Source organism: Ascaphus truei, chromosome 18 (assembly GCF_040206685.1).
Source record: "Ascaphus truei isolate aAscTru1 chromosome 18, aAscTru1.hap1, whole genome shotgun sequence".
Taxonomy (NCBI): Eukaryota; Metazoa; Chordata; class Amphibia; order Anura; family Ascaphidae; genus Ascaphus; species Ascaphus truei.
The window spans coordinates 14,584,708-14,607,625 of record NC_134500.1 but is presented as its reverse complement, the minus strand read 5'-3'; the positions used below and the strand labels follow the sequence as shown (position 1 = coordinate 14,607,625).

Genomic DNA, 22,918 nt, shown 5'->3' with positions numbered 1-22,918 from the left:
TATAGCAAATGGAAATATGTACTGTGTGCTCATTTGCATGTCATTTCCCAGAAACCCCTGCTGCAGTGGAAGCACTGTATGCTGGGTGATAATGGTGAAAGGCGGGGTTGCAGACCTGTCTAAGACATGCAAATGAGCACACAGTAATATTTCCATTTGCTGTTTAAACTGTATATTTTGTCAGATTTAAAAACGTGTACAGCGAGTCTAAAAAAAAAATCCTCAACATTAATTGCGGCTGTCACGTATTTTTGTTTTATTTGTTTTTTTTCCCCACAGAGGTCACCTTTACAAAAGATTTGTGGCGATTTCTACAGGAAGGGTTTCCATCAGCAGAATTGTCAGTATGTATCTACTGTACACACCAGCAAGTTTCATGAATAAACCATAAGTGCCAGTTCTACAACTGGAACACTTCTGCAGTCTAGGTTTCTGTAAACAAAGGTTAGGGCAGGGGGGCGCAAACTTTATCCCCTGCGCCCCCCTAACGGTGGTCCCCTCACCTCCGCACCGGCGCCATGACGTCACGTTGCCATAGCAACGTGACGTCACATGACCTCTCGGCGTCTTTTGACGGGATCATTTGATGCGTATTCAGATTCACGCTTGTGTTGCGGCTCTCGAAATATTTTGGTCAAATAATTTATTTTATTTTTTTAAAAGGCTCTTCTTCCCCGAAAGGTTGCAGGCCCTGGGTTATGGCATTATATTGTAACGCTCCTATGTTTTTATACAACGCAGGGTCGCAATCGGAAAATCTGACGGGGGTGTGCAGTCGCGGTGCCATGACGTAACGTGGCGTCGCCCTTTGACGGTGCGTTGTCATGCCAATGCGTCTCCATGTGACATCGCTGCATCACGTGACGGTGCCTTGTCATAACAATGTGTCGCAATGCGGATAGAGGGGGGCTGCTCTCTTACAGAGGCCCCGCTCTCCCACCTCCCAAGGGCAATTAGTGCGATTGCTGTGGGGAAGAGTGCAGGGCCCCTGTAAGCGCGATTGCATTTCTTCAGGGTGTAAATGCACCCTTGGATCCCCCCACCCCCATTCAGTTGCGCTACTGGTGCTATGTGTGTTTACTACACAATCAATTATCTTCCACAGATTCAGGCTTAGATTAACGGCAAGTAACATTGTTATTGTACTTATTAAACTATATTGCTTTTTATGTGGGTATAAAGTTTAACTGAAATAAATTGCTTACTATGTAGTGTAATCAACCATATAATGACTATACTAAGATTTTAAACTCGTGTAATACTTTTGCCAAATTGGAAATTTGAATGTGAAATACAGCAGGGCCCTGCTTTTCGGCGTTTCCCAATGTATACCTATGTTCATTACGTTGCGCGCTTGTTCCGTTTTTTCCGGCGGTACTGAGAAGGGGGCCGCCATGTCTGCGCATACGCAGAACTAATATTATCCTTTATTTGTAAAGCGCCAACATATTCCGCAGAGCGGTACAATGGCGTTACAGAGTAAGGCACGTTCTATAGTGCCGGACGCGTGCTACGCCGTGCGCGCGAGCTGAATTTTAGTTGGCTGACGCGCGGCCCTTCTATACGAGGGCCGTGCACGCGCACGGAGAGGGGAGCCTACAGGGAAAATAATCTTTTCGCGCCGCAACTGGCGCTAAATGTATATGTGTGTGTGTGTATATATATATATATATATATATATATATGCAGTTGGTTGACAAATCACCAAAAAATCTACTCGCCACACAAAAAAATCTACTCGCCACCTAGTACCAAACGCGTGCTGCTTGGGCCAATATTTACTCGCCCGGGGCGAGCAAATGTATAGGTTTGTCGAACACTGTATATATGTATGTATGTACTAGCTGAGAGACCCGGCGCTGCCCGGGACCAAAACCTCCCGCTCCTTCCTCTCTTCACCCCCCCGCCTCCCCCTTCCCATTCCCCTCGTCTCCCCCTTCCCATTCCCCTCGTCTCCCCCTTCCCATTCCCCTCGTCTCTCTCCGCCTCCCTCCACCCATGCGCAGCTGTGGTCCTTCCCCCTTCTCCCCCCTGCTCCGGTCACCCCCTCCCCGTGCAGCACACACTGCGCCACACACACCGTGAGACACACACAGTGACACACACAGTGACACACACAGTGACACACACAGTGACACACACAGTGTCACACACACACAGTGACACACAGTGACACACAGTGACACACAGTGACACACAGTGACACACAGTGACACACAGTGACACACACACACAGTGTCACACACACACAGTGTCACACACACACAGTGTCACACACACACACACACACACACACACACAGTGTGTCTCACACACACACACACACACACATCCTCGGGCACCAACAACTGCAATGAGGACCCGGCCCTTCCCCCCACCGGCGGACACCAGCCACCTCTGTCCTGTGTCCGAGCTCCCACCGGTCCAGAAGGCGCCTCTCTCCTGTCCGGGCGCTCTGACCAGTCGGTCCCGGGTGTGGGGGCGGAGCATGCACCGCAGGCCACCGAGCGCACGGCAACCTGGAGCGGGGGCGAGCCGGCTTCGGGAGGAGGCTGAAGTGCACCTAGGAGCGGGAGCAGCCGCAGGCTGGAGCCGCAGCGTGCGCGCAACCGCCAGGCTGCTGGACGACGCGAGACGAGGCCGGCGCCGAGGAGCGGCTAGTGGTGTGACCGGGGAGCGGCTAGTGGTGTGGTCAGGGGGAGGGGGAGCGGCTAGTGGTGTGGTCAGGGGGAGGGGTCAGGGGGAGGGGGATTGGTGGTGGGGGAGAGGTGAGGAGCGGCTAGTGGTGTGACCGGGGGGAGGGAGGTTGGTGGTGGGGGAGAGGTGAGGCCTGCGCCGAGGAGCAGCTAGTGGTGTGACCGGGGAGCGGCTAGTGGTGTGACCGGGAGGGAGGTTGGTATTGGGGGGGAGGGAGGTTGGTGGTGGGGGAGAGTTGAGGCCGGCGCCGAGGAGCAGCTAGTGGTGTGACTGGGGGGAGGGGGATTGGTGGTGGGGGAGAGGTGAGGAGCGGCTAGTGGTGTGACCGGGGGGAGGGGGGTTGGTGGGGGGGGAGAGGTGAGGAGCGGCTAGTGGTGTGACTGGGGGGAGGGGGATTGGTGGTGGGGGAGAGGTGAGGAGCGGCTAGTGGTGTGACCGGGGGGAGGGGGGTTGGTGGTGGGGGAGAGGTGAGGAGCGGCTAGTGGTGTGACTGGGGGGAGGGGGATTGGTGGTGGGGGAGAGGTGAGGAGCGGCTAGTGGTGTGACCGGGGGGAGGGGGGTTGGTGGTGGGGGAGAGGTGAGGCCTGCGCCGAGGAGCGGCTAGTGGTGTGACCGGGGGGGGAGGGGGGGGGGTTGGTGGTGGAGGAGAGGTGAGGCCTGCGCCGAGGAGCGGCTAGTGGTGTGACCGGGGGGAGGGGGGTTGGTGATGGGGGAGAGGTGAGGCCAAGCGGTGGGTGGTAGTGGCGTGACCGGGGGGGGGGGTTGGTGATGGGGGAGAGGTGAGGCCTGCGGCGGAGGTGTATGGGTGTGGGGGAAGAGGTGAGGAGTGTGGGTTCTCCAAGTTGTTCTCACAATGTGAGGGGTGGGGTGAGGGGGGCGGGGGGTGCGTCCGTGGCCAATGACACAGGGGGAACACAGGGCCAATCACACAGGGGGAAGACATACACACACACAAACATTATTTGAGACTTCTAGATATAGGTGTGTGTGCGTGTGTGTGTGTGTGTATTTGTGAGTCTGCACAAATGTAAAAAATATTTTATTTTTACCAATTGTTTTTTTTTTAAATAAATAATAAATCACACACACGCACACGCACACGCACACGCACACGCACACGCACACACAAACACTGTACCTTCCCAGTATACTGCCCCTCTCACTATATTTCCGAAAAGCATGCGGCACGTGCACGTGCGTTCGCATAGGCACGCGCGGTATATAACAGCCCTTACATACCAAATAAGGACGACTGCGCACAAACCGATACAGAATGAGGGCGCTGCTCCTGAGAGTTCACAATCTATCTACTTACAATAATTAATATATCTCTTAGAAATGGGCAAATCCGCCCAAATCGGTTTCCCAGACTTTCGCTGATGTTTACCCCCAAAATCCGTTTTGCGGTGTAAAATCCGCAAACTGATTCATCAAAAGCCGCCATTGGATACAACACGCGGATGGATTTGTAGAATCCAATCCGTGGATTCGGCGATCCGTTGGCGGATTTTTAATAATCTACCAATGGATGGCCGAATCCGTGGACTGGATTCTACGAATCTGTCCGCGGCTTTGCGGAAATCCGTGGAGTGTATTGGCAATAATACAAAAGCCACCAAACGTGAATCGCCCTCTTTCAGATTGATTCGTGTTTTGTCCCATGTACAACCCCCTCCTATGGGAACGCCTACCCATCAGCTTCACTCCCACACCCCCTCCCCCCGTTTCCTCCTTATGACTATTCTCATTCGTTAAAAATTGGTATTTTATGCTTTTACATTCTCAACGTCCACTGGGACCATCTCGTAGCCGGCATCTCAGTATATACCAGGACGTCTGACCAAAAAAACACCCACATCACTGCCTTTCTTTTTCTCAGCCTGGCAACATTTCAACAAATGTGTCCCATTTCTTAAAATAAAAAATTTTGTTTAATGATTTCCGTCGCTTGTGCTTTATTGGATTCTGCTTCCCGTTGATCTGGCATAAATAACTGTATTAAATATGTATTTAGCATAACCAATGTGGGGTGGGAAAGGTAGTTTACCCATTGCAACATTATGTTTTTTTCAAACAGCCCTGTAACGTTATCTCAATGACTTTGTTTTTTTTCACCCCATTATTAGCCATCCTCCATTTATCTAGATTTCCAAATATCAAGAATATTGGTTGTTTAACTGTAAATACTTTGACATTCAGCTGTATATATTCCGACACTTGGTCCCACAAATTTGAGATCTTAAGGGCAGCCCCATAAGCACGTGCTTCAAGTCTGCTTTAGGTTGCTGGCACTTTGAACACTTATTACAGGCATACCCCGCATTAACCTACGCAATGGGACCGGAGCATGTATGTAAAGCGAAAATGTACTTAAAGTGAAGCACTACCTTTTTCCCACTTATCGATGCATGTACTGTACTGCAATCGTCATATAAGTGCATAACTGATGTAAATAAGGCAATTGTAACAGGCTCTATAGTCTCCCTGCTTGCGCACACCTTCGGTACAGGTAGGGAGCCGGTATTGCTGTTCAGGACGTGCTGACTGGCGCATGCGTGAGCTGCCGTTTGCCTATTGAGCGAGATGTACTTACTCGCGAGTGTACTTAAAGTGAGTGTACTTAAACCGGGGTATGCCTGTACTGGTTTTGTCTGTACCCTTATAATTTATATTTAAGGCAAAATATCCCCTTGTGCCAATTACAGTTGCATCGCTCTCCAGATTTCAGAACACTAAATCCAAGTGCGAAATTTCTGCAAAATCTTTATTCCTGGCTTCAAAAACATATATCCAGATGGTCAAGTATAAAGAGTAGACATTTATGGAAATGTCACATGTGTATTTATCTTTGGTAGCCACAGCAAGTATACTGTAAATCTAAATATTTGAGACTACAAAGTTGACCTAGAATATTAAGCAGGCTTAACCAAGTATGATTAGATATATAATAATAATAATCATATTAACTTTTGATTAAAAAAAAACAAGTGCCACATGGTAACATTTACGTGAAGTTACAAAATACTTTGGCTTACTGTCCATATGCTTCAAGAAATTATTGAATAATCTGCATGTATAACATAAAACGACATTAATAATAATACAGTGACAACCTGTTTATTATCAAGTTATTGTCTACATTTCACATAAATTTAAAAAAAAAAAAAAATCTCCCATCATTGTTCCATTTTTATTTGATTTTTTTTTCCACCTGACATATGTTTAACAAATAAATAAAGAGAGAATATCAAAGTAATATTTTTGGGAGGTGTGAATATTGCACAACTATTATCATGTAAACCCTGAATGTCTCATATGAAATTTGTTTTTGTAGATCAACCTTATGTTTACCATAAATGTTACCGCAATTGTATAAGGCCGCGCTTATAGTGCCGCGACGCGACCGCTGATGTCACCCGCTGCTGTTGCGAACGTTATATTTCAAATTGAGGCTACGTCGCTGGCTACAAGGCCAGTGACGTCAGAAAAGGGGGAAGGCAGAGCCACGGAGAAGCTCTCTGATTGGCCGCAAGGGAAGAGACCGTCACCCAAAAAAAATCAAATATCAGTGACTACCAGATTTTTGGTAGCACTGTCGCTCCGTCGCCGTACACTACAAGCGCAGACGACGGCGACAATGCATTTGTTTTGACGCGACGGTTGCGTTGCCGGCACTATAAGCGCAGCCTGACACTGGTACATTAGGATAGCATCAAACGGTTGTAAAACTTGATGAATCGCCATACACCCAATCGAGAAATCTTCACTCCAGGGACTATTCATTTAAGTGTTGTTGTTTGAAGTCTCATTAGTTAGAATTTGTAAATAAAGATGAAAAATTAACTACCTTTTTTTTTTTCTTTTCTCCCCACAACCACAATAACACGCAGGTAAACTACATTACAGGCATACCCCGGTTTAAGGACACTCACTTTAAGTACACTCGCGAGTAAGGACATATATTCAATAGCCCCATACCCCTGTGTGCGTACGCTCGCTTTGCGAGTACGGACACTTATTCTGCCCTACAGACAGCCGTAGTAGTGACGCGCTGATTCCTCTCGCCCAATAGGCAAACGGCAGCTCTCGCATGCGCCCGTCAGCACGTCCTGAACAGCAATACCGGCTCCCTACCTGTACCGAAGCATCGATAAGTGAAGCACTACCTTTTCCCCACTTAAAGTACATTTTCGCTTTACATACTGTACATGCTCTGGACCCATTGCGCACGTTAATGGGGGGTATGCCTGTACTGTAATTGTACACATAGTTCAAGCTTCTTTGGTGCATTCTGCAGTGTTGCCTGTCCTGGCCCAGAATCGAGCAAAAATAGCAAAAGCCAGGGAGATTGGCTAGCTGAAAAAACAGTATCATTCAGCATAAAATTATCCTAAAAGATATTGAAAGCATTATCTGCCAATGTGTTTCAAGTGGAAATTTCCATCAAGTACACATTGTGCTCAAAAGCTATGGCCCATCATTAACCACTTCAGTTACACCTAATTCAGTTTGATATTCTGATTTCAATGGCATATTAACATGACTTTGAAAGCATGAAATGGAGCAATCAAAACACTTCCTGATTTTTCACCATTGATTATCGTCTTGATAAAACATGAAAAGCCTACAAAAGGTAATTTTTTTTTAACAAGCAGTAAACATTATGCAAGTTGAACTTGGATTAGGGATAGAAGGTATAAAAGTAAGTCACACACCAGAACTCATCACTAAACCACAGCCTGAGGTTGCACCACTCACTTAGGCCTCGGCCAAAGTAGCACTGAGCGGGCAGCGATGAAACACATTGAGGCAATGTGTGTGGCCAGTGTGAGCATGCGCGGCGCTTACCTGCTTGCCAAGCAAGCAAATTTGAATTTGCGTCACGTGAGCCAGCTCCGTGATGTTTTGACCGCGCCCCCCGCGTACCACCTAGCCGGCCACGAATCGCCCGGGCGAGCAGGGCGCAGCGCACGAGCGCCAGCTCCCTGCCTTGCCGCAATCTTTCAGTGTATCAACAGGCTTAGCGAGATATGTATGAAGATAAAAGTGGGGCAATTATTGGGCAAAATGCTTGCATTTAATTGAAGAAAAACAAAAAGTACACATATGGTGACCATGGTTGACCTTGAATTGTACCAGTTTTGCCGTGATACTGTCCCAAAGAGGCAATCCGAGCCGTTTTTTTTGTGGTATGGTTTTTTTCTTTAATACAGCTTTGAAACAGGGGGTCTCTGGAGCTCAACACCGTTAATTTCAGCTCCGGGGACCCCCTGCTTCCGGAGATACAGACCACCAAAGCGGGTCCTGCAGTTTTCAGCTTCCTCATCACATGTTCCAATAGGAAGCCGCACCTGATGACGTTACCACTTCCTATTGGCCCTCAAGGCCCGGCAGCTTTGAAATAGAGACATATACTGAACTGCAGAGTGGGCCCCTACGGAAGTAAGCATCGCCTGAAGCAGGGGGTCCCCAGATGCTGATACATGTAAGAATCACGAACACAAGTGCCACATACAAATGTAGCCAGACTTTTTTTTTGTTTATGGTGGGGGAAGCTGCAGCGTCCCAGAAGCGTCTTTTCTCCAGCAGCAGCCATTCTCAAATCGGTCTCGCTCGGAAGACCGCCCACAGGGATGCTGGGGGAAAGCGCAGTGCCGTTTTCACAGAAGCCGAAGCATTTTGCTGTTTAAGCCGCGGCTTCAGCAAAAGTCAGTCTGGCTACATCTGTGTTACATGAACCACAAATACGTAAAAAGTGTGAAATTGAAATGTCAGAAACAATGTAGACACAATACATTAAAAAGCAATATATATATACATTTTTATCACTATCGAGATGCAATTTGGGTACAAAAGAAACATACAAGATTATATTTTTTGGTACTGTATTTGAGCATTGCAACCATGCAGATCTTGCGTGCATATCCAATTTCCAATTTGACTCGAACAAATCGGATTCAAGGTCGTTTCACGGAGTAGGAAATTGAAACCAGCCTTTCTGTGGCTCTTAACAAGAAATTCATTGCCTGTTTCCTGTGCCCTTTAGCCTTTTAGTGTCTGGTAGAAATCTGTTCCTTTGCAGGCCACAAAAACAGACATCAGATTTTAATAATACAGCTTTAGGCCTAATTTGATTTTATGAGCTAGTCAGCACTTGCCTATTACTTGCATTTTTGATGCATTGCAAGAGTTACTGAAAATATTATCACTTTGGTCACTAGACCCTCAGCTGGGAGGAGGTACGTGTCCCTTTTGAGTGAAAAGCAGATTGCTTCCTTATTTCTTTGCTTGACACGCAAGAAAAATGGAAACGCTGACTGTGGTACGCTGATCGTACACATATTCTGACCGCATCGGTTAAATAAAATAAAAAATCTTATTTCTGGCACTTTTGTTGCACTTGATCCTTCGTTGTCCATGAAAATAAAACGTGGCTGGGAAAGTGTGGATGCTGTCGTGTGGTTCCAGTCAGCATGGATGCTTGAATTATTGTGACATAAGTAAACAAGTAATTAGTTTCACGTCATTGTTCACCTCCTCCAATTCATTACTAAAGTCTTGTTTCATTCTCTCGAAAATCTTAGACCTAGAAAGATGACCTATTGGAAACCAAAGTACTTTTCAACTCAAGCAGCCATGAATAAAATACAGCCCTGTCAAGCTGGAGACACCTGCTCCCAGCAGGACTGCTACTTATGAACTGCCAAGTCTTTTGCTGCAGCCTCGAGATGCAATGATCTTTCCATCTGGAATATGCCAGGTTCAGCTTGGTTGCCACTAGTGCAAAGCTACACTTAACTAAATATGTAGGGAATCGGCATCTACAGATATACTCGAGATACAATCAACCAAATCACCCAATAAGTTGTGAACAATGTTTTGCCCACAATGTACACTGGAACAAGCGCAGCCCGTTGAAATAATTTAGCGTGATACAATGTCCTCACTGCAGGGAAACAATCCAATCCAATATAATTGGATATTTATAATGCAACAGTATTAAGGAGTGACAACTTGCGACATAGTTACTAAACAAATCATTCATATAATGTATTTTTTGTTATGGCCAAAGGGTGCACAGGGCTGTATAGTGTAAATCCTTCATTTAATACATTAAGATATAAAGCACAATCTCACTCATAAATGGTTTATAAAAAATAAAAAAAGCACGCTGCTCTGTAGACGTATCAGGGGGCAGTACTCGGCGTCTCAGCAACAGCACACGTCTGCAGCTGTGCTCGTGATAGCGTTATTTGCCACACTCCTCCTTGCCGTTATGCCTCCCGTTACGTGAGGACGTCAACGCTTCACCCTACGTTTCGTCGCCATGGTAACTTCATCAGGGGGGGTATTGGAGCTAGATTGAAGACACTATGCAGATTGGAGACTTACTAGGTCTTTAGAATCGATACATGGATGCCTGGCGGCTTAAATGAAAATCTAGAAACGTACTATTTTGTAATCATAGTTGGTGGCACTTGAGGACTGGAGTTGGACACCCCTGTGCTACAGCTTGTACAGAATATTGTACCCAAATGTATTTAATTAATTATTCAGTATGCCACCGTGATGACCATCGATAATGAGACAATCAATCTATGATGGGTTTCTGATGATATGGTTCAAAAAGCCAACCATAACTTTTTTTTTTTTACATTTCCCATTATACTCCGTCTCACACCCATCCACCGGACCCCAGCTAAAGCAGACCAAGTTAATGCTTACACATTTAGAAAAAGATTGTAGCACGTCATAGAGGTGTTTGGGGTAAGGTTACGTATAGTCAGGGGGGGGCAAAGTAAATACACATGAATATTGAATTACCCCTAAGAATCAATCAGTACAGCTGCTAATCAGCAATAAAAATGAAGAAGGCTTTAAAACGAAGAATATGAATCTAATTCACAAGGACAAACACTGGGAAGAAAATAAAAAAATTAAAACTTTAAAAACAGAACAACTGATTTGGGACCAAGTGTCACCTCTCAGCTGTAAGAACGGTTGGCGGCTCACTAGTTATTGCATTTGTTTTCAGGAAAGTGCAATCAGAGAGGATTCAGTGCATAAACGAAATAATCTCGTTTTAAATCCCACGTATGCAAATGCTACATTTACAGTTCTGGCTCATTGTCCAAGTTTAGCTATTAAAGACTTCTTCAAACTGAACGTTCAATGCATTTAAATGTGTGTTCCTGTTATATGTTTGAGAGCATTCTTTCATTAGTAAATTATTATTGTTTCCACATTTTAATTTCTAGTTCCTAATTAATGCCACGGAAACACACAGTTTTTATCCACCATGTAATTGTTCAATCATTTCTTAAACACTCAGGCCCAGATCAGCAAAATTCCGTTATTGACTTAACAAGGTGTTAATTTTAGTTAATGGATCGTTAAGTGCTAACTGCCATCTTCAAGGTTCACCAACGCAGTGCTAAGTGCCGTTTTCAGCCCTAACAGGGATTGTGTGAACTATAACGGCCGTTTGTGCTAATGATCTGCAAAAGAGATGTTCCCTCTTAAAAAGCCTATCAACAGTCATTCTAGTTAATTCTGGGATTCAACTATGTGTTACGTAGGTCATACCTAAAAGTGGATATTACGTATTTAAGATCAAGACAAATATATACAACGGATTCTTATCATTATACTATTAAACTAGAGTTCCATCCAAAGCTTAAATTCCCTTCCACTCCATACCCTAACCTTCCATTACTGCAAGTGTGGTACCCATCTCCTGTAAGCAGGCACCAATATGTCTGTGACAGCAGCATCACTAGTGGTCAGAACAGAACAAATATCAGGTGTCTGGAGGATGTGTGTGTGTTAGCAGAGCAAGTGCAGTGGAAGCAACAAGACATTCACTCTGCTCAACATCTCTGGAACTATTGTGGTTCTAGATGTAGCTGTTACAGCTGCTTCTGCCAGCAGCTGCGGGGTTTATTGTTGCAACTTTTGTATGCCAGTCAGCACCCCCCTATAGTCCCTATTGCAATGTGTGTGGGCTCTTGTCTCATTGTATCTTCTGTTTTCATTCTCATCGACTAGTGGTGGCCAACTCCAGTCCTCAAGGGCCACCAACAGCTCTTAAGGAAATCCCTTCTTCAGCACAGCTGGCTTAATCAGTGGCTCAGTTGATGACTGAGCCATTGATTGAGCCAACTGTGCTGAAGCAGGGATATCCTGAAAACTTGACCTATTGGTGGCCCTTGAGGACTAGAGCCGGCCACTCCTGTTGTAGACAAAGATCATTTATGATTTCTCGTTGTTCATATATTGCCATACGCTGTTGTGGAATCTTCCAATGGTCTTCTCTCTTTTTTCCCCTCTATATAAAACACTCCCATTACCTCGTGGTAACGATATTCACAGCAAACGTCAAGTAAGTTCCGGACAAAGCCTTCCAATATAAAAAAAAATCTGGATTTTCCCAAACTTGGATTTAGCCAAACATCCACCAAAAAAAATATTAATCGGCAGTGTGAAAACCTTCCAACTCCTTTACGCAACTTCGATTGTAAGCTCTTCAGGGCAGGGACTCCTTTTCCTAATGTTTACTGAAATGTCTGAAGCGGTTATTCCCATCATGTCATTCTATCGCGTGTATAATTGCTGCAAAGCTATGTACATGCATGGCGCTATGCCAAAAAAGATATACATACATACATACATATAAACGTACATACATACATACATACATACATACATACATACATATATACATACATACATACTTGAATCCAAAACCTTGTATTTCTATTTGTAAAGAAGCTTACAATAATTCCCTGTGTTGAATAATCACCTCTACATGAAACTAGTGCTGATAATGGCAAAAATATTGAACAAATGGAATAATCCTCCAATTTCACTCTTAAGATTTAAAAAATGGTAATGAAATGCCGAAAATGTACAAGTGACCATTGGCCTGTAAAATTGGACGCCTTGGTTATCGGTCATAGCAATGTCTGCGTAAATGAGTGCAACTTACCTTACATCCTCAGGTGCTAGAACACATTTCAATAACAATCTAACCATTATTTTATGTAGCGATTTGTCAATACTTTTTTTTTATTGTAAGCCCCATGAACTTGTGCCCCAACAAAATTTATAATCCAATGTTTGATACATACTGTAGAACACTAGAGAATAAAATATATTGCCCCAGTCACATACAGTAGAGCCAACATGGTCTCCATCCGGAGGATAGTACTTTAACTACTAAACGACTCTCCTATTATTAAGTACCACGCTGCATCCAAAAGCAAACAGGATAAAACAACATACTTTATACTATTCATTTATTTTCTCCTCGAAAACACATTTAAAGCTAAGGTTGTTCTATGATGGAGCTTTGTTCCTGAAGCATGACCCATTATTTTTCCTTAAAAATCCTAATGATGGACTTTAAAAAAAAATAAAAATAAGTGAAGGAGTTATTGATGTTGCTTCTAGTTTGACTTGTGAAGTTTATATAGTAATCTCCACATGTCTTTCTACTCTATCCTTGGAACTATATTTTTCAAGGCTCACGGCTATATTTATTCATTGTTTATACGCTCTATAATACATGTTCTGGCCCATTTAAGTGAATGGGCCAGAATGCCTCTTCCGGGGCTGGAATATATCTTATGGCATAGCACCCCTTAGTTAATATGGCCCTTGTTCCACACGCAGCACTTATCACCGGACTCCAAACAACTGTTCACGGTCCCACGGTTCAACAAGGAATCCGTCCGCTCCTCCTTCTCTTAGGCTGATCCAGGGGGAATGTGAGCTCGCTGGTGCTCGAGCTCCGTGACGTCAGGCGCTCATGTTGGTCAGGCGATTTGTGGCCTGCTAGTTGCGTGCGTAGGAGGGCGTGCCCATGACATCACGTGAGCGGTTCACTCTCATTGGCTGAACCGCACACAGGTCCAGGGCAAGCATGAAAATAATCAAATTTGCTTGTCTTGGCAAGCAGAAAGCTCACGGGCACATGCCCCGCGCACGCACAAGCACAATGTTAATTCCTGGTTTCGATCACGTTGCGCATGAGCGCGCACGCTCGCTCTGCTCCACCCTGGCCGCTGCCTTACCGTGCACTTCACGTCTGGAACAGTCTACCGGGGACTCTCAGAGCCGCCACCAGTTTAAAAACTAGAGCTGTCGCTGTCTCACATTTTAATCTGCTCTGTAACTGTTACACACGCCTATAACATATTTTATCTTTAACTGTTCGTGCAATGTCTTTATATATAATGTATAACCCTGTTCACTTAATGTAACTATGTATTTGTAACCATGTATCTGTCATCATAACTCTGTGCCCAGGACATACTTGAAAACGAGAGGTAACTCTCAGTGTATCACTTCCTGGTAAAACATTTTATAAATAAACTAGCTGAGAGACCCGGCGTTGCCCGGGATGTAAATGCGTAATAGGTAGTATTATTTATAAATCGTGGAACAATAGGTGACTGTTTGTTGTAAAGGTTGGATAATAATATTGAAAAGAAAGATGGAAGAAAATGTAATACGATGTTGTATAAAAATGGTTTATTGTAACCACACCACAGTACAATGTATATTTTGGTGCCATAAGTGATGTAAAAATCTGAGTCGTGTGTCCTGCTAGGGTGTGAGGCGACGGGTGGCGCGTGGGTTGTGAGTGCTGTGCGAGTGGGGGTCCTGCTAGGGTGTGAGGCGGCGTGTGGTGCGTGGGTTGTGAGTGCTGTCTGTGAGTGGGGGTCCTGCTAGGGTGTGAGGCGGCGGGTGGCGCGTGGGTTGTGAGTGCTGTCTGTGAGTGGGGGTCCTGCAAGGGTGTGAGGCGGCGGCTGGCGCGTGGGTTGTGAGTGCTGTCTGTGAGTGGGGGGTCCTGCTAGGGTGTGAGGCGGTGGGTCAGTGATGTCGGTGCGTAGGGGCGGGAGGCAGGAGGTGTGTGTGGCGGCAGGTATGTATCGAGTGTGGCGGGTGTCTGTTGAGTGCGTGCAGCGGCTGTGAGGGGGTGGGTGAAAGGCAGAGGCGGCCGGAGTAAGGGCGGGTGAAAGGCAGAAGGGGAGGAGGGGGGCAAGGGGTGGAGGAGGGGGGCAAGGGGTGGAGGAGGGGGGCAAGGGGTGGAGGAGGGGGGAAGGGTTAGAGGAGGGGGGGGAAGGGTTAGAGGAGGGGGGGGAAGGGTTAGAGGAGGGGGGGGAAGGGTTAGAGGAGGGGGGGAAGGGTTAGAGGAGGGGGGGAAGGGTTAGAGGAGGGGGGGGAAGGGTTAGAGGAGGGGGTGGAAGTGTGGGAGGGGGTGGGAGGGGAAAGGGGAAAAAGAGGTGGAGGGGGGGGAAGCGGAGGGGGGGGTGGAAAGGGGAGCGGAGGGGGGGGTGGAAAGGGGAGCGGAGGGGGGTTGAAGGGGAGCGGAGGGGGGGGGAAGGGGAGCGGGGGGGGGAAGGGGAGCGGGGGGGGGAAGGGGAGCGGGGGGGAAGGGGAGCGGGGGGGGGGAGGGGAGAAGTGGTGGGAAGGGGGAGGAGGGGGGAGGTGGTGGAAAGGGGGAGAAGGGGGGAGGTGGTGGGAAGGGGGAGAAGGGGGGAGGTGGTGGGAAGGGGGGAAGTGGTGGGAAGGAGGAGGAGGGGGAAGGTGGTGGAAAGGGAGAGAAGGGGGGATGTGGTGGGAAGGGGGAGGAGGGGGAAGGTGGTGGGAAGGGGAAGGAGGGGGAAGGTGGTTGGAAGGGGGAGGCGGGGGGAGGTGGTGGGAAGGGGGGGAGGTGGTGGGAAGGGGGGGAGGGTGGAGGTGGTGGGAAGGGGGGGAGGTGGTGGGAAGGGGGGGAGGTGGTGGAAAGGGGGGGGAGGTGGTGGGAAGGGGGAGGCGGAGGGAAGGCGGGGGGTGGGAGGGCGGGGGGTGGGAGGAGGTGGGAAGGCGGGGGGTGGCGGGGGGTGGGAGGCGGTGGGATGGCGGGGGGTGGGAGGAGGTGGGAAGGGGGGTGGGAGGCGGTGGGAAGGGGGGGGGAGGTGGTGGGAGGGAGGCGGTGGGAAGGGGGGGGGGAGGCGGTGGGAAGGGGGGGGGGAGGCGGTGGGAAGGGGGGGTGGGAGGCGGTGGGAAGGGGGGGAGGCGGTGTGAAGGGGGGGGAGGCGGTGGGAAGGGGGGGAGGCGGTGGGAAGGGGGGGAGGCGGTGGGAAGGGGGGGGGAGGCGGTGGGAAGGGGTGGGGGGAGGCGGTGGGAAGGGGGGCTGGGAGGCTGTGGGAAGGGGGGGAGGCGGTGGGAAGGGGGGGAAGGGGGGAGGCGGGGGGAGGCGGTGGGAAGAGGGGGGAGGCGGTGGGAAGGGGGGGGGGCGGTGGGAAGGGCGGTGGGAAGGGGGGGGAGGCGGTGGGAAGGTGGAGGGGAGGCGGTGGGAAGGGAGGGGGGAGGCGGTGGGAAGGGGGGGAGGCGGTGGGAAGGGGGGGGGAGGCGGTGGGAAGGGGGGGAGGCGGTGGGAAGGGGGGGGGAGGCGGTGGGAAGGGGGGGTGGAGGGGAGGCGGTGGGAAGGGGGGGTGGAGGGGAGGTGAAGGGGGGGTGGAGGGGAGGTGAAGGGGGGGTGGAGGGGAGGTGAAGGGGGGGGAGTGGAAGGGAGGGGGTAGAAGGGAGGTGAAGGGGGGGTGGAAGGGAGGTGAAGGGGGGGTGGAGGGGAGGTGAATGGGGGGGTGGAGGGGAGGTGGTGAAGGGGGGGGTGGAGGGGAGGTGAAGGGGGGGTGGAGGGGGGGTAGGTAAATGGGGAGGTGAAGGGGGTGGAAGGGAGAAGTGGAGTGAGGGGAGGTGAAAGGGGGTGAGGGGAGGTGATGGGGGGTGAGGGGTGGGTGAGGGGAGGTGAAGGCCGCTCACTCACCCGTCCGGCAGGTCCCACGTGGATCTGAGGCGGGAGGCAGCGTGTTGTGGCCGCTCTCCCGCTGTGTCCCGGGCGCTCGCTCGCTCCCCCGCTGACTGTAGCGGCGCCGGGGGGGGGGGGGGTATCGGGGAGACACTGACACTGGAGGGGAGGGGGGGTGGAGGGGAGGGGAGGTGAAGGGGGGGTGGAGGGGGGGTGAAGGGGGGGTGGAGGGGAGGTGAAGGCCGCTCACTCACCCATCCGGCAGGTCCCACGTGGATCTGAGGCGGGAGGCAGCGTGTTGTGGCCGCTCCCCTGCTGTGTCCCGGGCGCCACCATCTTGGGCACTCGGCGCCGCGAGGCAGCCTGCCTGGCCACTGGCTGTTCCCCCGCCGGGGAGGGGTGAGTTGTAGCGCCGGGGAGGGGGGGGCATGTATATGTGTGGGGGGGGAGAGGTGGGAGATATAGAGGGGGGGTCTCGCATGGCCGCTGACACTGGGTGGGGGGGGGGCGCTGAAGGGCTAATAATAGTGTGTGTGTCCCGCTGACTGTAGCGGCGCCGGGGGAGGGGGGGGGGGTCGGGGTGAAAGCGCGGGAGACACGGGGAGAGGAGGAGGTGCGCGTGGGTGCTGCTAACTGTGAGCCCCGCTAATGTATGTAACAGTGTGTGTCTGTCATTGTGTGTGTGTCTGTCACTGTGTGTGTCCCTGTGTCCCTGTGTCCGTGTGTGTGTGTGTGTCTGTCACTGTGTGTGTGTGTGTGTGTGTGTGTGTGTGTGTGTGTGTGTGTGTGTGTGTGTGTGTGTGTGTGTGTCCGTGTGTGTGTGTGTCCGTGTGTGTGTGTCCCTGTGTGTGTGTGTGTCCCTGTGTGTGTGTGTGTCCCTGTGTGTGTGTGTGTGTGTGTGTGTCCCTGTGTGTGTGTGTGTCCCTGTGTGTCCTTTGGCCCGTCACTCCGCCTCAGGCCAATGAGAGGTGTGCGGGGGCGGGCGGGCCAAGGGACCAATGAGATTTCCCCTAGGGACACCGGACATCCAGGCAGGCAGGCAAACATACAGTGCTTTCACTAATATAGTATAATAAGATAATATCTGGAGGAATGGAATATAACATTAAGAAAGAAGTGTACCAAAGAGCAAGGCCAGTAGTAGTTTTAAAAAGGTAGCAAAAACATGAAAATATATTTTTGAGTAAAGCACTAGGATTGCCATTTTTTTTCTTTTTTGACATACAAACAGGGTATTCTTATAATTGACTGTGTCACCGTTTTCTGCCAGCTAGAACAATGCAGATATGAAGATGTCCGATGGATAAGGAAGTCTCCACTTCCCAGTTAACAATGTTTACAACTAAAAAAAAATTAAAGTGTAACTATTGGAGCATTAAGATAAAACAATTGCAGTTGTCAAGGTTTGTAACATATTCAGGTTACTAGATTCAGCTAGCCAGTGTATTGCTGCATAAAATATAAATAATACATTTAATTACCGTATAGAGCCGTTATCAGGCACATTTCAGGTGACACTGTTCAACCATTCTATCTTTCTCAAACCACGAGCAATTAAACGAGTGCTTTACATTTTATCAAGATCCTGCCAATAGCGACACAATTAAATCAATGCTTGAAGGGTATCGCTTCACCAAGGAATAGTTTTGTTACAAAATGTGCAAATGAGGGGAGTATTAATTTGCTGATAACATACCTCTGCATTTGGGGAGATGCTATTCACGTCAATGTCAGCGTGACCTGCAATTCAAAGACGAGAAAGTAAAAACAAAGCAGCTATTTCCACTAATTGAGCGCTTTTTGTTCAAGTTGAAGTGAACAGAAGGGAGTCTTGGTTCCAGCACCTCCTGGACTCCATATATTTGAAATCGACGAGGAAAAAACACACACACACACATCCCCCTCACCCTCGGGTCCGTGGGCTATCACGCTCGCCCCTCCAGTCGGGCGGAAGTTGGATCCCGGCGCCGACAGGGGGGAGTGCGGAACCCCAGAAAGCGTGGGTTCCATGGCGGTCAATTTTCGACGTCAACTTAGGTTATTGTCCTGTTAAGTAGCCTAGCAGAGCTTAGCGCATCTAGGCCAAAGTGTCCAAAATCTCGGAATGCCTCAGAAATACGGATTCAATTTGTTTTCTTTAACATGCTTCCAGCTGGCAACCCTACTTACTGAAGGAGATCTAGTCAGTCAATAGCCCTCCCTGCAATTCCTGGAAATAAAAACAAATGCTGGCAACAACACTGCATATGAGTCCATTGATAGGAATTTCAACTAAAGGAGATATAGATAGATATAGAGAGATATATATAGAGAGATAGATATAGATATATATATAGTAGCGGGGTCCCCCTTGCCTGCCCGGAGGAGGGGGAGCTGTCCCTGCATTGCTCCGGTGGATCGGGAGAAGTTGTGGCGGCCATCTTGAAATGGCTCTGCATGCACTGAGTGGAACTACAACTCCCAGAAGCCTCGGGTTTGGTCACATGCGCCGCCCCGGCCAATTGTGAGCAAGCGTCCATTTTGTGGAGCTAGATGTCCTCTGCGGGCCTGTAGACAGCATGGGCAGACACCACGGAGCCTCTGAAGGGAGAGGTATTGTCTCAAGAGCGAGTACGCTCCTGGACTAGGCCAGACCTTGCCCCTTAAGCCCCAGTTAGGCCCTGAGACAAATACAGTGCAGTATTGTAGGGAAGGCCTCAGATAGGGACCCTTACCATTAGACCTGCAGCAGAACTACTGCACCGGTGGACGGATGTCCACGCGGCGGACTGCGATCTTGGACAAGAGCTACACGTGGCAGCACAGAGGTGGAACCCTCCGGCTGGAGACTTCACTGAGGATAGCGCCCTGGATTAGGTGTGAGGGGCGTTGTGTTGGAGGCCCCGCTGCGTGGGACTTGATCCAGCATCCTCCTCTCATTATTCCCTGGTCGGGCCTGTGACCAGGAAGATACCAACGTGCACCTACACATCACAGGGGGGTAGCACTTCCTCACACTTGGGTGGGATTGCTTGTGCGGACACCGGGGTTATAGGTGCCCAATGCACCCTCAGTACTTTGGGTGAACCACTCAAGGGGTTGTATTATTGCATCCGTGTATTGTACGGTTGTGTTCTACTGTTATGTAGTGTATAGTAAAGACGAGTTATATATATCTGGTGTGATATTATTATTGCTGGTTATATTGGTTCATGTGAGGAGTCATCCTGTCAACGCCTGAGATCCCTCACAGGTGGAGGCACTGCACTAAGGCCTCGGACATAGTGAATTCTCCCGTGCGGAGGCGCGCAGAGGCTGAGGGAAAGCGGGTGTTTTCCCTGGCTATACTAAACGGCCCATGGGGGCGTGCCGAAAGGGCGTCACGGAGCTGGTTCGCCCTCACTGGGCGAACCAGCTCACGTGACCGGCCTGTTGTGCCAAGAAATCATTTTGAAATGATTTCTCGTGCAACCCGCGCCCCCTCCTGCTTCCGCGCCCGCATGGCGCATAGACGCGAACATTGTCTTAAGGCAGCCTGTTCGCTGAGCCGCACGGTCTGCGGCACCATGTCTGAGGCCTAAGAGAGAGAGAGCGCTCATGCTAGGTTCCCAAAAGCGGAGGCTCAGGCCTCCTGTGAGGGTACAGGTACAAGCAGCACACGTAGTCGGCCGCGAATTTCCCGTAGGCATAGGGGGCTACATACATACATACACACACCCACACACATGTATACGTCTGTACTGTATGAACACCCGATTGCTTAACATTCATAAATATCTACTCATTATTAGAAACTACTGAATAAACTGGTAAATACCTTGAGATTTCTTTCAGACAAATATTACGTCAGCAGTAATCAGCTTTGAGTAGATAACGAGTAGCTAGATTTTTAAAACATAGGTTTGGAGAGTAAATAAAAATAATTATAATAATAATAAATATAAATAAATAAACAGTATTTCTGACATTAGAATGGCAAATGAAATGGAACAGATCTATAATTGATAACAGAGCGCTATAACCATGGTTGCAAGCTGTGGGGATTTACATTAAACAATACGGATGCTGGGCAAACTGCGCAGTGACTCTCGTAACCCTTTTCGATTATAGAATCATCTGCACAGATTTGGGAATAGAATTACTTCAGTGATAGACAAGTCATTCAGGCCGCGCTCCCCTATCCACCTTACCTGGATCAATGTACCTGATTATCTAAACCACGATGCTCAGCTCCAGTCCTCAACGCCTCCCCCTCCCCCAGCAGGCCAGGTTTTCAGGATAGCCCAGCTGTGCTGAAGCAGGGATATCCTGATAACCTGACCGGTTGGGGGGGCTTGACTGAACAACCCTGGTCTAGACATCAGTCTCTAGCCACTTAAAAGCCCTGAGAATTGCTGTATTTTACAGGTGAATATTTCTTCTTTCTGACACTAGAAACCTACCTGAAATGTCATTTCATAGCCGCAAACAGAAGCATTTTAAACATCTGTATTATTGAGCATTAATTTAGTTTGCACATCCTGTGAGCGGCTTGCCATTTGGAAAATGGTTATGGGAAATAGCGAGAGGAGTTAGGCAGCAGTTGGGAGAATGAATCAGCCGTGGGCCAGGACCCCAGTCCGCTGGCAGGGAAGGCCAGAATGTTGTCTTTACTTGTCGCGACACGGTCACATGGTTGGCGCGCGCAGCCAATGGTAGGGCAGATTGTGTGGCCCAATAGGAGTGTGCTGTGCTTTGTGCTGCGCTGACGTCATGGCCACGCCCCCTTCCCCCGTGTCAGGGCAGCACCCCCCATCGCTCCCCCTAGACCGCACAACGCGGCTTTCAACTGTGCACGCGCCGCCAGGCGCACGTGCTGCAGGTAACACAGGGGCCGCAGCCTTAGTGCCCATGACCTGCCTTTGCTTTGTAATGTGCGAGTTGAAATAAACCTCTCTACCAAAGTACTTGGCAGCCAACGTGATTAACATATTTATATACTGGGAAGAGCAACCAACAAAATAAATGCGTCCAACAAGTTTAGGAAATGAGATACATTTGCCTTTCTGTATATAGATCAGGGGGTGGCCAACTCAGTCCTCAAGGGCCACCAGCAGGCCAGGTATTGGGGATATCCATGCTTCAGCACAGGTGGCTCAATCAATCAACAGGGATATCCTGAAAACCTGGCCTGTTGGTGGCCCTTGAGGACTGCAGTCGGCCACCCCTGATATAGATGCTTATTATGCATTTAATCAAATAACAGAAACAGCCTTGCCAGAACTAGGCCTGTTGCTTAACCACACATTGTTTTCAGGTCCAGGGATCGCCCCCGTTCCCACGACACTTCCTGGCTTCAAATCTCCCTACGTGGAAACAAACGCATGTCAAATCCCGCGGGTCCTGCAGCTCTACAGGAAGCTGCAATGTCATAAGTTGAGGCTTTCTATTGGCCGGCCATTTAAATCCCCTGGAAAAACCAGGAAGTACTGTAACACCAGCAACTTCACTGCTAGGTATCTCGGGAATCAGGGGTCCATGGAGCTCGAAAAAACACGCTTCTCGGGAGATCCCCAGGGTCTAATCCTGTTTTAATAAATATATTATATTAGAGGTGGTGTAACAGGGGACTTACCCTGTTCAGAAAACTTGCCTCTAATCCAGCAAGGTGCTGGTTAATTGACCAGCACCTGGCTGATTAGAGGTGTTAGAAAAGGCCTGCCTTTTGAGACAGGAAGTAAGACTCCTTAGCTCACACCTGAGCTGAACGAGGAGACAGAGCAGAGATTCCTGAGTCGCACAATTGGGGAGACTGACCAGAGGAACTGCTGTCTTGAGAAGCAGAAGGACTGGACTGTATGCTGATAGCAAGACAAGGGGACCAGACCTCAAAACCTGGACAGACATTGCTGTAGCACACAAAGGTGCTTACCCAGGAGAGCAGAGAGGACTTCCCCTACAGCTTCAGGAGAACAGATAAGACTTTCTTTTGGAACTGTAATATATCTGTATATGTGTTTATATTTTGGGGCTGGTAAATAGCTTAGCTAACCAACCCAGTCAGAGAGGGCTGAGCTACATGTGTAGATAGTCTCCAAAGCAGAGATAGGTTTTTTGTTTGGCTTATTTTCATATATTTTTGCTGTGTTTAAAGCGACAGGCACAATAAAGCCTTGTTTTAATTTCACCTTAAAACAGTCTCCATTGTGTACCTCTGCACATGTCCTCCTACAGGTGTAATTGCTGATTAAAGGAACAATATGGAAGGGGTATATATTAAATAAATGGAGATAATGACATTTAGAAATATTCCTTTGGATGGAAAGATTCATAAGAAGAAGCAAAAATAACAGTAGACATAATTTATTTATTCATTCATTGAATTATAATATATAAATCGTATCAGAGTTATATCCTGGTACATAACACAAATTACCATATATATTGGATTGCATTACAAAAGGA

The 22,918-nt window shown here is 48.7% G+C and overlaps 1 long non-coding RNA gene across 1 annotated transcript in view; it reads right to left on the bottom strand.

Annotated features, from left to right (window-relative positions):
* The window catches only part of LOC142468948 (uncharacterized), a 204,255-nt gene that overhangs the window by 159,726 nt on the left and 21,611 nt on the right, over window positions 1-22,918 (bottom strand). Inside the window, exon 2 of the long non-coding RNA XR_012788915.1 lies at window positions 18,192-18,235. This is a non-coding gene — a long non-coding RNA (uncharacterized LOC142468948). The remainder of the gene's footprint in view (window positions 1-18,191; window positions 18,236-22,918) is intronic.